The 14,976-nt window shown below is 34.7% G+C and overlaps 1 long non-coding RNA gene across 1 annotated transcript in view; it reads left to right on the top strand.

The window, feature by feature from the left end:
• Positions 1–14,976, top strand: part of LOC130874096 (uncharacterized) — a 290,079-nt gene that overhangs the window by 54,989 nt on the left and 220,114 nt on the right. The window contains exon 2 of the long non-coding RNA XR_009057115.1: positions 357–412. This is a non-coding gene — a long non-coding RNA (uncharacterized LOC130874096). The remainder of the gene's footprint in view (positions 1–356; positions 413–14,976) is intronic.

Raw genomic sequence — 14,976 nt, 5'->3', positions numbered from 1 at the left:
CATTAAATATTTATACTTCCAGATCTTAATTAAATAAATGACATCTAGAGAAAACAAAACATTGGCAGGAAGCAAAACACCCCAGTCTATGTACAACTTTTAGCTTTCTTTCCTTCCTTCCTCCCTTCCTTCCCTCCTTTTCTCCTTCCTTCGTCTCTTCCTTCGTTTCTTTCTTCTTTCCTTCCTTCCTTATTGTTAATTTTTGTGTCCTAGATACATATAATTTGGTTAGAAAGCACTGTTATTTGCATATGCTGTTTGGTTCAGTTTATTATCTTGTACTTAAGGTTATTGTATCTTGCATTCATAAGTAAGATCGTTTTTAAAAACCCCTTTTCTCCCTTTTGTCTTTACAGGAATGCAGTAAAAATCACAGCCAGAACTGAGAAAGAGATTCTCTGAATGTGCTTAAGTAAGATAAGTCTTATTTATCTCCATGCTTATTTCTAATTGCCAGTGCAACATCTGTCCTAGGTGGTGACTTCCTATTTTCTCTATTGTTTTATGATAATTTGAAACATACAGAATTGCCTCACATACGCAAACACAGTTAACTGTCAGGCTAGGTGCACTAGACCACAGCTTCAAAAACAGGTTTGGATGAAAATAACCTGAAGAGCTTGTGTAAATCACAAGCTGAGGGATTCTACATGCAGTGTTGTAATCAAAACATGTGAGTAGAGGCTGACAGTTAGACTTTTCCAACTTGCTTGAACTGCAGGTTGCATTTCAGCTGTACATGAATGTGTAAACCACCTCCACTTCAAAGGTTAGCATAAATAACTGTTCATCACCCAGCTTCATGCAGCATGGACCCCAGCCTTGCTTTATAGATATTGCTACCAATCCTCTTACTCAAATTAGTGTGAAGCCTATTACAGATAAAATTCTGTTTTTGGAAGTATATTTTTATCTTTCCCTATGATGCCAGGACTCTTTCCTTACTTGTGGTTGGTATGTGGAAATGTGAGTCAGGCGACCTACGTGTGTTCAGTTTGCATCGTCCTGAAACTTTGCTGTGTTCATGTGCTGGTTTGTTTGTTTGATAGTTTATCCTTTTGTATTTTCTTCAAAAAAGTAATGGATATCTGCAGGGAGGAGTGTGTATGATAGATTTCTGTGTAATCTATGTCAATTTTGATTTTAATTTTTCTCCTATTACTGCACAAACATCCAATCCAACAGAAAATAGGGCTAATGAAAGTTTATCTAGTCTCCAAGTTCAGTTGGTAGTGTTTGGTGTTTCACTATTGAATTTTATGTTAGATTTCTCTGTGTGAGTGAGTGTGTGTGTGTGTGTATCCATGTGTGCTCATACACATGCCCATTCTGTTGTTTCTGTTCATGTACCAGTCTTATACTGTATATCTTCTTTCTACTTCTGTTATTTAGGCGTACCCATGTGTGGCATAACAGACATTCACCACCGTGCTCAATTTAGTAAAAGATCATTACCAAGTTTTGTAATTCTCAATCTGTATTTATCACACGCAGAGAGTTCTTTAATGTCTGTCCTTTGCTTTTATCCTTAGCGAATATCAGGTTTTGCCAGATGCATTTCTTCTTCAGCATATTAGGTGTTCGTGGTTATTGTAGATGGCTTTGCTTTTGAAGCACGTTAAAGCAAACTTATATCAGCAGTGCAATAAGTCCCCTTAGAAACAAAGATCTGCTTTATACCGTGTCAGCTCAGTAGGTTAATTCCTGTATAGAAAACTGTGGTTTCTGAATGAAAGAGTGTCTTTGTTTTGTAGTTTTTAGCTCTTTATTTACTTGGTAATGTTGTTTGGTGTTAGTCTCAAAGTAATTTTGGCCTCATTTCCTAGAAAATTCTATATTTTATTTTTTAATAAGTGTGAAATTTGATGATAATTTTTAAAGTGCAAAATGAAATTCTTCAATGAAATTTGTTGGCAAGGAAATTTCTTTTTGATTATTTTTAAATTATGACCTTAATTTCACTAACTTTTCAAGGTTATTCAGATTATTTTACTTCCTTGATTGATGACCCTTGTTAGATTTTGAAGGCTTGATTAATTTTTTCTAAGTTGTTAAAGTTATGAACATAAAATTATTTTATGTTTCTTTTTAAAATATTTCAGTGACTAAATATTAATACAAATTTTATGTATTCAACTCATAGCATTGATCATGCTTTCTGTTTTTTAATTTTGTATTTTACCTTGCTAAAGTTTTAAATTGTGATCATTTATTTAATGGACTATCTTTCAGTCTCATTGATTTTCAGTTTTATTTTATCTCCTATTAATTTCTACCTTTTTTTTTTTTTTCAAAACGGGTTTCTCTGTAGCTTCCCAGCCTGTCCTTGAACTAGCTCTTACAGACAAGGCTGGTTCCAACTCAGAGATCCACCGCTTCTGCATCCTAAATGCTGGGATTAAAAGTGTGTGCCAGTACTGCCCAGCTTAATTTCTATCTTTTGAGAGCTTTGGAGAGTTTCGGCTTCTGGGTGGTCCCTTGGATAGAGATTTAGGTTATTGATGCAAATATTTGTTATATTTCATATGAGTATCATGTGATTGACTTAAAAGTTGAAAATTATGGTTATGAATTACTTAATCAAAGATTGAGAACTTGTTCTGGGAGATAATAAAACATTATTTGCTTAGTAAGCCGCTTTTTTTATTATTATTACATTTGACTTTTGAACCATTGCTGTGTAGGAAGAACACTGTGATATGTTACTGAATGGAATGACTATGTTGGTTTAAATCTTTACTCATACAAATGACGAAGGAAGGATTCAGCTGAGGGAATTACAATGCATACAAAGACCTAAAGGATAGATAGACTGATACATGGTTGTGTATTCTGTCTCCATAACTAACTTTATTCATACTCACCCAACACAGATTTGAAAAAAAAATCTCAAATATTGCATTTTAAAGGTGTGCTGCTTAAATGAATATTTATTTTCTAAATTTTTGAAATTTCAGCTGTATTAGGCTTTAAGAGTATATCTTTTTTTTTTGTTTGTTTGTTTATAGCAAGAAACCTGGCTCTAGAAAAATTCCCAGGAATCCACAAGGATGACCCCAGCTAAGACTCTAAGCAATAGAGGAGGGGGTGCCTGAACTGGCCTTGCCCTGTAGTCAGACTAATGATTATATTAAATATCACCATAGAACTTTTGTCCAATAACAGATGGAAACAGAGGCAGAGACACACATCAGAGCCCTGGACTGAGCTCCCATGTTCTAGCTAAAGAGTGGAAGGAGTGAGAGTATGAGCAAAAAAGTCTGAACCATGAGGGGTTCATCCACTGAGACAGTTTGCCTGAGCTAATGGGAGCTCACCAAGTCCAACTGGACTGGGAGTGAATGAGTATGGGATCAAACTAGTCCCTTGGAATGTGGTTGACAGTTGGGGAAGACAGAGGGGCCACTGACAGGGGCACCGGGATAAGTTTCTACTGCATGTACTGGATTTTTGGGATCCTATTCTCTTGGGATATATACCTTGCTCAACCTAGATGTAGTAGGGAGGGCCTTGAACTTTTCACAGGGCAGGGTGCCTTGCCCTCTTTTAGGATTGGAGGGATGGGACGGAATGGTGTATGGAAGGAGTGGGAGGGGAGGGAGTAGCAGTAGGTATTTCTTAAAGTAATTAATAAAATAAAATAATAAAATAATAAAAAATAAAAATAAAAAATAATAAAATAATAAAAAAGTCTTACTAGATAGTTCAGATAGCCTTTAGTAGGCAAACTTCTTTTTTCAGTCTCCCAGTTCTGGGATTACAAGTATTCACAACTAGACTAGGCTTTTATTTTTTGATTTATGTGCAAAATATTACATAGGTTGAGTTACTACTTTCAATGCAGTAAATCCTTTGTAATAATTACACCATCTCCATCAGTGAATGTATTAATCCTTGGATGAGAAAATAAAAAAACAATTTTTTCAGATATAGGGTCACTGTGGGTATAGAAATTTGCTTCTGTAGTCCCAGGAGTCAACACATGTTCAATGATTATAGACTAAATAAATTAATTAACATAATACTATATTGAGGATGGTGACAGAAAACTATCAGGAATTATAGGTGAATACATGGCAAAAAAAAAAACAGTGGAGAAATGACACCTGGGCCTTGTAATTATGTGCAGGAGTCACAGACTCAGAGCCTCTGGAGAACCAATTTAAACTTTGAAGGGAAATATTGGAAAGAGCTGATTATGCACTGGTAGATAACACTGACTATAAAATTAATCTTTACACCATGGAAATTGGAAATCAGGATAAATCCAAGTTCAGGTTTCTCTAAACTGCAAGTTTTAAGCATTTGCCAAGCTGATTAATATTTGGCTCATGAAACATTATAAACTTAGGCAAAATTATTTAACTTGAAGTTAGCAGTTATTCTTGTTATTCCTGGGTACTGCTCTGTTAGTTTACCATGAACAACATCTCTATTTTGTTGTAAGTAAGACTTTAACACTTAACTTTCAAAAGAAATGTACTCTATTTTTAATAAATAAACTGACAAGTGTTATTTCTATAAGTAACTATAATTTTCTAAAGAAAATGCCCACCAATGGCTCATATATTTGAATAATCTGTCCTTAATTGTTGAAACTTTTAGGAAGGGTTAAAATGTATGTTCTTAATGGAGGAGGTATGTCTGTGGAGATGGGCTTTGATGTTTCAAAAAGACTCACAGCCTTCCTAGTCTCTCTCTTTCTATTGCTATAAGAGATATGAACATGTTTTGTTGTTTTGTTGATAATTTTAAATGAAAAATATTTTGGAATATTGAACTAGTAAAACCACTGAACACAGTAAACAGGGATTAATGGGCCACTATGTCTTGGAAGACAGCAGTACTGAGAGCAATGTTAGTTATAGAGGTTAATCTCATTTGGATGCAGAGAGAAACATGAGGCTATATTGAAAGCTACTGGACTAATTTCTTTGGCAGAGGAGATTTGAAGACCTCGTATTATTAACTCTGTGGCATGGTTGTTAGTAATCACTCTTATGCATCTTTACAATGGAAAACTAAATTTTCCGTAAAAAGAAATACAAAACTTAGAGTGTATAGGGAAAAAGAGCACCGGGAATTTTAATGTTAGAGTTAAGGTTTGTGCTGAAAATGTTGAGAAGTGTAAAGAGAATTCTAATATGACAAGCAATAAGAGAAGCATGCCCTGACTGGAAGAACCGAACCAGCTAAGCTTCCAACTTGCAAAGTAACAAGGTCTGATGAATTTTCTGTTTTAAAAAAGCAACAATAAAGAAAAACCTTCAAAGACATGATTCATCCGGGACAGGCTCCAAAGTCCAAAGCTTAAGTCAAATTTGTCACTGTAGTCCATGTTGTACTTGCTTTCGAGTTTTGAAGGGTACATGGATAAACCAGTTTGGGAATCTTCTTCCATGGTTAATGGGAGCTGTTGAAACCAGGCATGTGGCAAGTAGTTCCTGAGAAGCCATCGCATGAAGTTGTTAAAATGAAACCTGGAATGCAATGGCCAGGAAACACCATGGTTTGGGAGATCTCGGAGCTACACATAAGAAAGGTTACAGACAAAGAGAGAACCAGTCAGAGAGAGAAATATGTTTCAAGAAGCAAAGCTGGAAGGGAATACATGGAGCTATAATTTGGAATTTGCCCTGAGGGGTTCAGTATTGCTCAGATTTCAGTCCATATATAGAAAAAACACTGGGAATAACAGAACTCTGCTGAAACCTAAAAGTACACTACCGGTGAGACTTTCTCAAACCAGGCCACACCTCCTAATTCTCCATCACTTGTGTTCTTTACCCTTCCTCTAGAGATAATTCTTAATACTTGTGGGAATGTGGAAGTGTTAAAACATAAAGTTTATCTAAATTACTATGTTAATAAAAAAATTAGAGTTTCCCTCAAGTCCTGTTTCAGAAGATTCTTTTTGCAGAGGAAATTCAAAGGTTCATTACTGTTTAATATACAATAATTGATAAATATTTCTATGTAACTAGCAATATAAATGGATAAATGGGTTTGCTCATCCATCTCCCAAAATTACTCCTTAAAAGACACCATGTGTAGCCAGAGTAGTTTTCAATCATACATGCAAAGTAGCTGAGCTGACAGAAAATTGCAAAGTATTTCTTTTCTTTTTTATAGTTATAAAATCCCGACTGTTTATCTTGTTTCTAACATTTTCACTCTTACATACCCATGCTAACTTTTTTTTTTTTTTTTTTGAGAAAGAAATGCTTCTACGGACCCTTCATTCCAAGTGCAAAAAGAAATGTTAAAAATTTTTTTTTCTCCTAAAATATTTAGGAACAAAGAATACCTACAAACATCTAACATATAGATTTAGCATGGTGCTAATAATATCAAATTCCAGAAAAAAGCCAAAGATATTTACAAATGGTGGTCAAACACAAGTGGCAATTCCCACAGCCTCGAGTTCCATCCCTAATCCGGATAGCTGAATCCTGTGGCACACCAGGGGCAATTCCTACAGCCTCGAATTCCATTTCTAATCCGGCCCACTGCCTCAAATTTCCTCTCTACTACAGATAGCTGAATCCTGTGGCTTCTTTGAAGTTGCTTACTGGAACCTTTAACACCTGTGGATCTGACATGGATGTCCTTGGAGGATGAACTTTACAGCCCTACTTCCTGACTACAAAGTGAAAACACCATCAGTCTTTTCATTCCTTTTCTGTTTGAATTTTGATTCTTGCTTTTTATGTTGTTTAACTGAAGGTTTGGGTCATGATGACTTCATCCCTAATCATCCCTTTCATCTAAGTGAGCTCAGTGTCCTCTCCTCACAGACCACCACAGACTCTAGGTTCTGTATACAACACCTCTCTTGTATCCCTTTATTCTCTCATATACTCTTTATATAGATGTAATTATATATATACTACTTAGAAAATGATTAAAAAACAAATGTTTTATATGGAATTTATAAAGTTCCTTAAATAGATTTATTTCATTTATTAGACAGAAATCATTTTATAAATAATAGGGGTAATGTAGGATATTAATCACAGTATATAATTCAAGACTTCAGAAGGTATCTAATTCCATACTTCCATTATAAAATCTGTTTTTTGTCTGTATTTTGTTACATCATATTTTTTCTTTTTAAAATACTGTATCTGTAATGTTCTGGGTTTATTAATAGAAGCTTAAATAATACATTCTCTCCTTCATCCTTAAAAACCAGCCTTGGTTACATGGAACATTCTTAAAAATAAAAAGAAAGAAGGAAACAATGAAGAAAGAAAGGATGGGAGGGAGGAAGGAAGAGACAAACAAAGAAACAAAAACATACTCTCTCCCACATGACATCAAGATTCTTTTTGAGACAAGATTCTTTTTGAGACTTTTGGCTTTTTGAGACAGGTTCTCTGTATATCTTTGTCCTGGAATAACTCTGTAGACCAGGCTGTCATTGAACTCACAGAGATCCACCAGCCTCTGCCTCCCCAGTGCTGGGATTAAAGGTGTATGCTACCACACCTTGAACTCACAGAGATCTGTCATCTCTGCCTCCCAGGCATTGGGATTAAAGGTGCGTACCACCACACCCTACTACTCTCTTTCTTTCTTTTTTATTTTTAAGGACTTTAACCTTTAGCATATAATTACCACTTTCATCCTACCTCAGTTACTTGAACCATTTAATACTTGAAAACTTCAACCCTGTTGTGTCATCTTTGTTATTTAATTTTTTATATAATTTACAGTCCAACCCCAGGTTCCCTTCTGGTGCGGGAGGTCCCTCTGTCTATGTGTTGACTTTATTGGTTAATGAATAAAGAAAACTGACTTGGCCTATAGCATGGGAGGAGATAGGCAGAGTTAGGAGAAGCCATGGAGCCACCAGAAATAGATGTGCTGAAAGACACATACTTTGCTGGTAGACCACAACTTTGTGGTGATATACAGATTAATGGAGATGGGTTAAATTAATATGTAATAGTTAGACAATAAGAAGGTAGAGCTAATGGGCCAAGCAGTAATTTAAATAATACAGTTTCTGTGTGATTATTTTGGGTCTAAGCTTGCCGGGTGGCCATGAACCAAACAAGAAACCTCCTTATTATACCCCTCCCTTTTCTTTTCTTACCATCCCCACCTCCCCCACATACCACCACCCATCTACTCCTCAGAGAGGGTAGGACCTCCCTTGTCACTTTAATATATAGTAGAGTATTCAATTCTTCAGATATCTTTATTTTAGCTGTTTCATTTTTATATGGATTGTTTTTTAGTTTCCCAATGATTTTTCCTTTCCTTTTAAAACATATAATGACAAAACTGCTTTCAATTTCTTCAGCATTTCTTCTTTGTTAAACTAATTCATTTCAAGTACCCATCTTCCAGCTCACTAACTTTGTTTTGCTATCTTCAACCTGTTTTTAATTCCACATATTTAGGCTTTGTTTTTGACTTCAGTTATTTTACATTTAAATCCTAGAACTTCTCTCCAATTCTCCTTCTTCACAGCATCCTCTCATTAAATCTGAGCTCACCTCTTCTAATTCATTTCACTCATATCATTAACTATGTGTTTCTTTCCATTTGGCTGGGATTTTGTAAGGTGTACTATTTATTTTTTTATTGTATCCTGCAATCCAGACTTTCACTTCTTTTTATAGCTAATAGTCATTATGACTAAGTTGAGTGAACAGTGTGATGGGAGAGTTTATGTTTTGCACATACTATCCAATGAAACTGGAGCACTGATCAACATGTCGTCATTGTCCTTATAAAGTAGATATGAGCTTCCATTGTCTTAGGAGAACATTAAACTCTTTGACTCAGCTAAAGATCTGACACAATGGTTTTATTTACTTCATCAACAATGTCCACAGACAACCTGTTCACAAAAATTGATCACGAAAAATAAAGATAATTATGTTGAAATATCTAAAAGATAAATGTATCTTAAACTGGTGACCTACACAAGATACATTTAGTTCTTTTAAAATTCTAACTCATTGTTCTTTGAGTCATTTTAATCCCACATGTAATTTGGGAATTTATGTTCTCTAGCTATAATTTTAAAAAGGTATGGCTCATTTTTTGTTCTTTGTTGCCCACCAGAACTAGATTATGACACCTATTGCATATAGAGCACAAAAAGGTCAAGCTGGACTTAAGCTGGACCCTCTCCCTGCAGACTGTCCTTCTGAGTACCAGCAAATACTGTGTACATTGTTGGAAGAGAAGAGTCATTGAAGCTATAACCCAGTTCCTGATATTTTATTGACCAGATATGTAATTAAACTGTGGTCTAAGCCCTTATGTTTATATGTATAGATTAGTGCAGGTCTAAGTCTAAGAGAAAACTCTTTTGGTAGTAGACAGCAATGACAGGAGTTACCTACAATTGTTTGGCCAAATTGCTGATAATAAAAGACTGCCAACTGTTTATCCATAGGGGGACACCTATAACACTTACCTTAAGGCCCAGCGTTCATAGAGGAACAAGGGTTGCAGAACTGTGAAATCAGAAGATGGGAGGAAGCTTGTAAAATTTATCATTTGAACGTGACATGAATGATAATGAACACATAATAGGTGTGGCAAATAGCAGAAAATATGCACAGATACAAAAATGAATGAAAGTAGAAGGGGACTAATCAGGAAGAAAGGGGGGGCTACTGGAATGACAGGGATAAAAGAGACAGCAGATGGGTTGGGAAGGAAATGGTAACTATACACTCTATTTGAATAACTGTCAAATTGTGAATATTCTACATTTAAAAATGAAAAGATGGTGATATTTTTATATTTCTAAATATAAATTTTAAATAAAGTACTTTTATGATGGATAAACTCACAAATTTATTCATAAACCTTAACTTATTTTAAAAATTTTATTTCAATATTTTATGAAGCATTTTAAATGTAAAGCAAACAGACAAAAATATGAAGCTTTTGCTTTATATATTTCACATTGTGTATAAACATGAACAAAAGAAAAAGATACTTATCTTTTTATCTAATTATATCTAATTTTATCTAATTATCAAGTCAATTTATACTAAAATATCAGTATATTTCAACTTTTAAATGCATGATAATGTAGCAATCTTTCAGAAATCCTTTGGTTAATTTTTGTGCTTTGTTTCATTCTTTCAACATGAAAATCCATTCTGTAAGGAAACATATAGAAAGATCAAGTAGGGAAAGAGAGGAGAAAGCAAGTTGCAGGAAAGAACACAGGGAGAAACAGCTAAAAATTAAGGATCATTTGCAGGTAACATGGAAACTGAATACACTAGAAACTTCCTAAAATATAAACATATATGAAGGTTATGCAAATGAAATCACCAAATAATAGAGAAGACACTAGTGCAACTGGACATCACTTGTCACCAAATGAAGCTTCCAGTATTGGATTTGTGTTACATCTAATTGAGTTGTTGGCCAAAGGGGCTGAGGGGAATTCTAAAACAACCCGGGCTTTTGCAAAAACTGTAGGTTTCTCTCCACAAACTGACAGCAAGTTCCTGTTGCTGAAGAGAACACTTACAAAAGACATTAAACATGGAGTTATCGAGCCATTTCCTACATAGATTCTTCACCCCAATGTTATAATCTTTGGTACTGGAAGGTACATGCCACCAAAAGAGAAGCATAAACACAAACCAGCCACAAGACCTGTACCCCCTGTATAAATACGCTAGGGCAGTGCTGGCCCAAAGTTTGTGGCATTTGACTTAACTGGTTTGACAGAAGCCCTGCTTCATTGGATGGAGCCATTACCTGAATCTGCTTTGGTGACCAAGAATCTGAGAGTAGATAATCCAGGAACCTAGGGTAGAATCAAATAATACTGTCCTAAGAAAAGAAAAAGAAAAAGAAATTACTCCAATAATATTCTGATATACTCATAGATTGGTGCCTAGATCAGCTGTCATAAGAGATGCTTCCTCCTGCAGTAGACAATGTGTAGAGAGTGAGAGACCATGGAAGACTCAAACATAAATTTAACATCTCCATCAAACACTTCCCTCACAGTTCAGGAAATCATGTGGAACAGGACGCAAAAGAGTATAAGAACCTGAGGCAAGAGAGGACATCAGAAAGCAAGTCCTCCTAAACCTGCATAATCAAAGCTCATGTGAACTCACAGATACTGAAGCAGCAAGTACAGGACATACATGCATCTATACTAGGCTCTCTGTGTGTGTGTGTGTATATATTATGGCTTCCAGTTTAGTATTTTTTATTTATTATTATTTTTTTTATTGAGCTCTACATTTTTCTCTGCTCCCTTCCCTGGCTCTCCCCTCCCCTTTAAACCCTCTACTATGGTCCCCATGCTCCAAATTTACTCAGGAGATCTTGTCTTTTTTTACTTCCCATGTAGATTAGATTTATGTAAATCTCTCTTTGGGTTCTCATTGTTGTCTAGGTTCTCTGGGATTGTAATTTGTGGGCTGCTTTTCCTTGCTTAACGTTTAAAAATCACTTGTGAGTGAGTATATGTGATAATTGTTTTTCTGTGTCTGGGTTACCTCACTCAAAATAATGTTTTCTAGCTCCATCTATTTTCCTGCAAAATTAAAGATGTCATTTTTTTCTGCTGTGTACTACTCCATTGTGTAAATGTACCATTTGAGATTCCATTTTAAACCTGCAAGAATGGCCAAGATAAAAGAAACCCCAATGACAACTTATGCTGAAGAGGTTGTGGGGTAAAGGGAGCACTACTACATTGCTGGTGGAAATGCAAGTTGGCACAGCCCCTTTGGATGCCAGTGTTGCAATTTCTCAGAAAATTAGGAAACAACCTTCCTCAAGATCCAGTAATACCACTTTTGGGTATATATCCAAAGGATGCTCAATCGTGCCACAAAGACATTTGGTCAACTCTGTTCATAGCAGCATTGTTTGTCATAGCCAGAAACTGGAAACAACCAGTTTATTATTTTTAGGGTTTCTTGAGTGTGTCAATGAGAGGATCTCTCTGATTCTTGTGTCTTTTCTTGGGTTCTTTTTCTTCTCGCATTTGACTTATGCAGATTTGATGGAACAGTTTTTATTTTATCTCATAGTCTTTTAACTTGTGATATTTTTAAAGAAGAATGGATGAATGAAAACTTAGCCACTTAGGTGATTGTAAATAACTGAGCTATCATTTACACTGGCTATGGGAAAATACAGTTTTCGTCAATGGAATTATATTGGTAATATCAATGTCTCTAGGGCAGGTCTCATGTTCAGGAATAGTTGACCAATATGTAATGAACAACAAAGCATTTTGTTTGTTTCTTTTGTTTGCATGCTTTTATTTGGTTACGTTCTGTTTTTTTTTTGTTGTTGTTGTTGTTGTTTTGGGGAGTGGTTGTTGTTTTGGGGTTTTGATTTTTATTGGGTTCTTGTATATTTTTTGAAAAAGTGTTTAAACTTGGGTAGATAGAGAGAGGGAGGTGATTTGGAAGGGCAATGGGAAGGAAAGAATATGGGAAAAACAAATATTTATCTAGGAAAATTGACTTACAGTTTTATTTATCTTTACATCAAAACTTCCTCAGAACATATTACTTATTATTCATGATATACTTTAAACATTAATCATTCATATTCTCAAAGTGGAAATATTATTTTCTATTATTAAATTATTGTAATCAGATTTGTAGCTTTTAATTGCTCACTCACCAATGCGGAAGATATTTGAAAATTTATACTTGTATATTTTCTTTGTAATTTTAATTAATTGCATTGTCTTTTAAATGAAATATTCTTTTGTTATTTCTGATGATTTAAAACCAGTAAGGAACTAGATTTTGTTAACATGACATAATATTTTCATCAGACATCATCATGTTTAACATTAAAGAGCAGAAAATGTCATAGTGCCCTAAGCAATATGAACATTTCAAAAAATACTCAAATATTTTAAAACGTTATGTTCATGAGATAAAAATAAAAATTTGAATGGGAGCTATAAAAACTATTTGGGTTTGATAACTTTTTTATGTATGTTTTTGCAATATTGCCACTTAAAGTGTATTTGAAATGATGTGTATTATATAAGGAAATTTTATTTATAGGCATTTTTCTGAAAATGGAAACCATTAATATGATTTTTGTGAAAATATGATTTTTTTATTTTCTGTTTATTAAACTATTTTTCAGATATTTCTGTGCATTTCCTTTTTTTGTTTTGTTAATGACAAAACATTCAATATTTCATAGGGGTTTTATGATTACTATTTACTTTGTAATAATTATTTATTTGTGTTAATTTGTCTCTACCACTACCCTGAAAAATAAGTGATGAGCAGGGAGCAACTGTTTAATGACTGTTCATCAGTTTAATTTCACTAATATCCTTGATCTAGAGTAATCTGGGTTTTCCTTTATATGTTGTTGAAAACATTGGACTGAGCGTCTTAAACATTCTCCCTTTTGACCCAGTTTCCAAATATGTTTCAACATCCTGGATCTTAAACTCAGACTTCCAAAATACTGTCTGATAGTGGAGAAGCTCATTTGTACAATATTGTCATCTCTTCAATTTAATGACATTACAGATCTACTTTTACACTAATGTAATATAGCTATGACAGAGGAATTAAAGAAAGAATTGATATAACATAAATTGATTAAAATTAACCCTGTTACTTCATTCCCAAAAGTAGAGCTTATCCACATATAAAAAGCTTATAATGAGGGCAGACATATTTTTTCCGTAAATTCTACGATTCATCTGTTATGTAGACTCCATAATGTCCTAGATGATACAAAATAAAATTTTGAAGACATAAGCTTCTGACAGTCATCATGAAACACTACTCATCTGTCACCTTTGCCCCAAGAATAGCACTATGTTATTTCTTATATATCCAATTCTAGACTTACCGGAAGGACGATTCATTGTTAAAATCTTCTTTCCTGCTCCCCCGACTCCACTCTCATAATCTTTGGTATTACAGCCTACTCTGTTGGTGATAAATATTTTAATTGGTTTCCTATGTATTTTTTTCTTGCTGAATATTCAGCAGCTCTTTCTGGAGGAAGGTACAAGCCCTCTAGTGGACATGGTTCTTCATTCATTTTAATCGTGTTGTTTCTTCAGGATTATTTTGGTGTCAGCTTGTTTTCTGAGAGATACCTTCTGTTAAGTTGCTAACATGTATGTCAATCATTACAAATTGCTGTGAGAGTGTTTTATCCTGAATCAGTGCCCACAGACTCCTAGCATACATGCAATGTTTTTTTTTTTATTAAATTGAAGTTAATCTCTTATATTCTTACCACTTACATTTTGATCACTGTGCACTGATAAAGCTCTGTGAAATTTGGGAAAAGGCTTGAATCAATGTACTGGGTGCTCCATGACATTCTTAATAGCTACAGCAAGTCATGCAAATATTATTCAATCTGGAATAACATATTCCTTCCTATGAACTAAATCTGCATTCCTCTGGAAAGAAGTATTCTATGTTACTTGATATCAGTGATCAATGTCCTAGCATGTCCAGTTTCAGGTGGAAAGAATCATAATTTTTGAACATGTAATCACGCACATGACAGGATAACATCAATGTCCTTCCCCAAAGTAAGAACAGGGATGCTTTTATAAATAGAATGTGTAACATGAGGACCTGCTTGTTGGGGTTTCTGTCCTGCACAGTTCCTACAGCTGGTAAGCCACAAAGAAATTCACACAGAAGTCTCCATAACTTATAAGCTGATTGACCCATTAGTTCAGGCTTCTTATTAATTCTTATAACTTATATTAACCCATTATTCTTATCTATGTTAGCCACATGGCTCAGTATCTTTTTCAGCAGGACAGGTCACATCCTACTTCTTCAGTGGATGGGCCAGGACTGCAGAAGGCTTCCTCCTTTCCAGAATTCTCCTCTTCTCATTGTCCCACCTCTACTTTCTGTCTGATTGTCCTGCCTATATTTCCTGTCTAGCTACTGATTAATCAGTGTTTATTTAAAATATAATTGACAGAACACAGAATTGTTC

The sequence above is a fragment of the Chionomys nivalis genome, chromosome 5 (assembly GCF_950005125.1).
Source record: "Chionomys nivalis chromosome 5, mChiNiv1.1, whole genome shotgun sequence".
Lineage (NCBI taxonomy): Eukaryota > Metazoa > Chordata > Mammalia > Rodentia > Cricetidae > Chionomys > Chionomys nivalis.
This window is presented reverse-complemented; position numbering and strand designations above follow the sequence as displayed.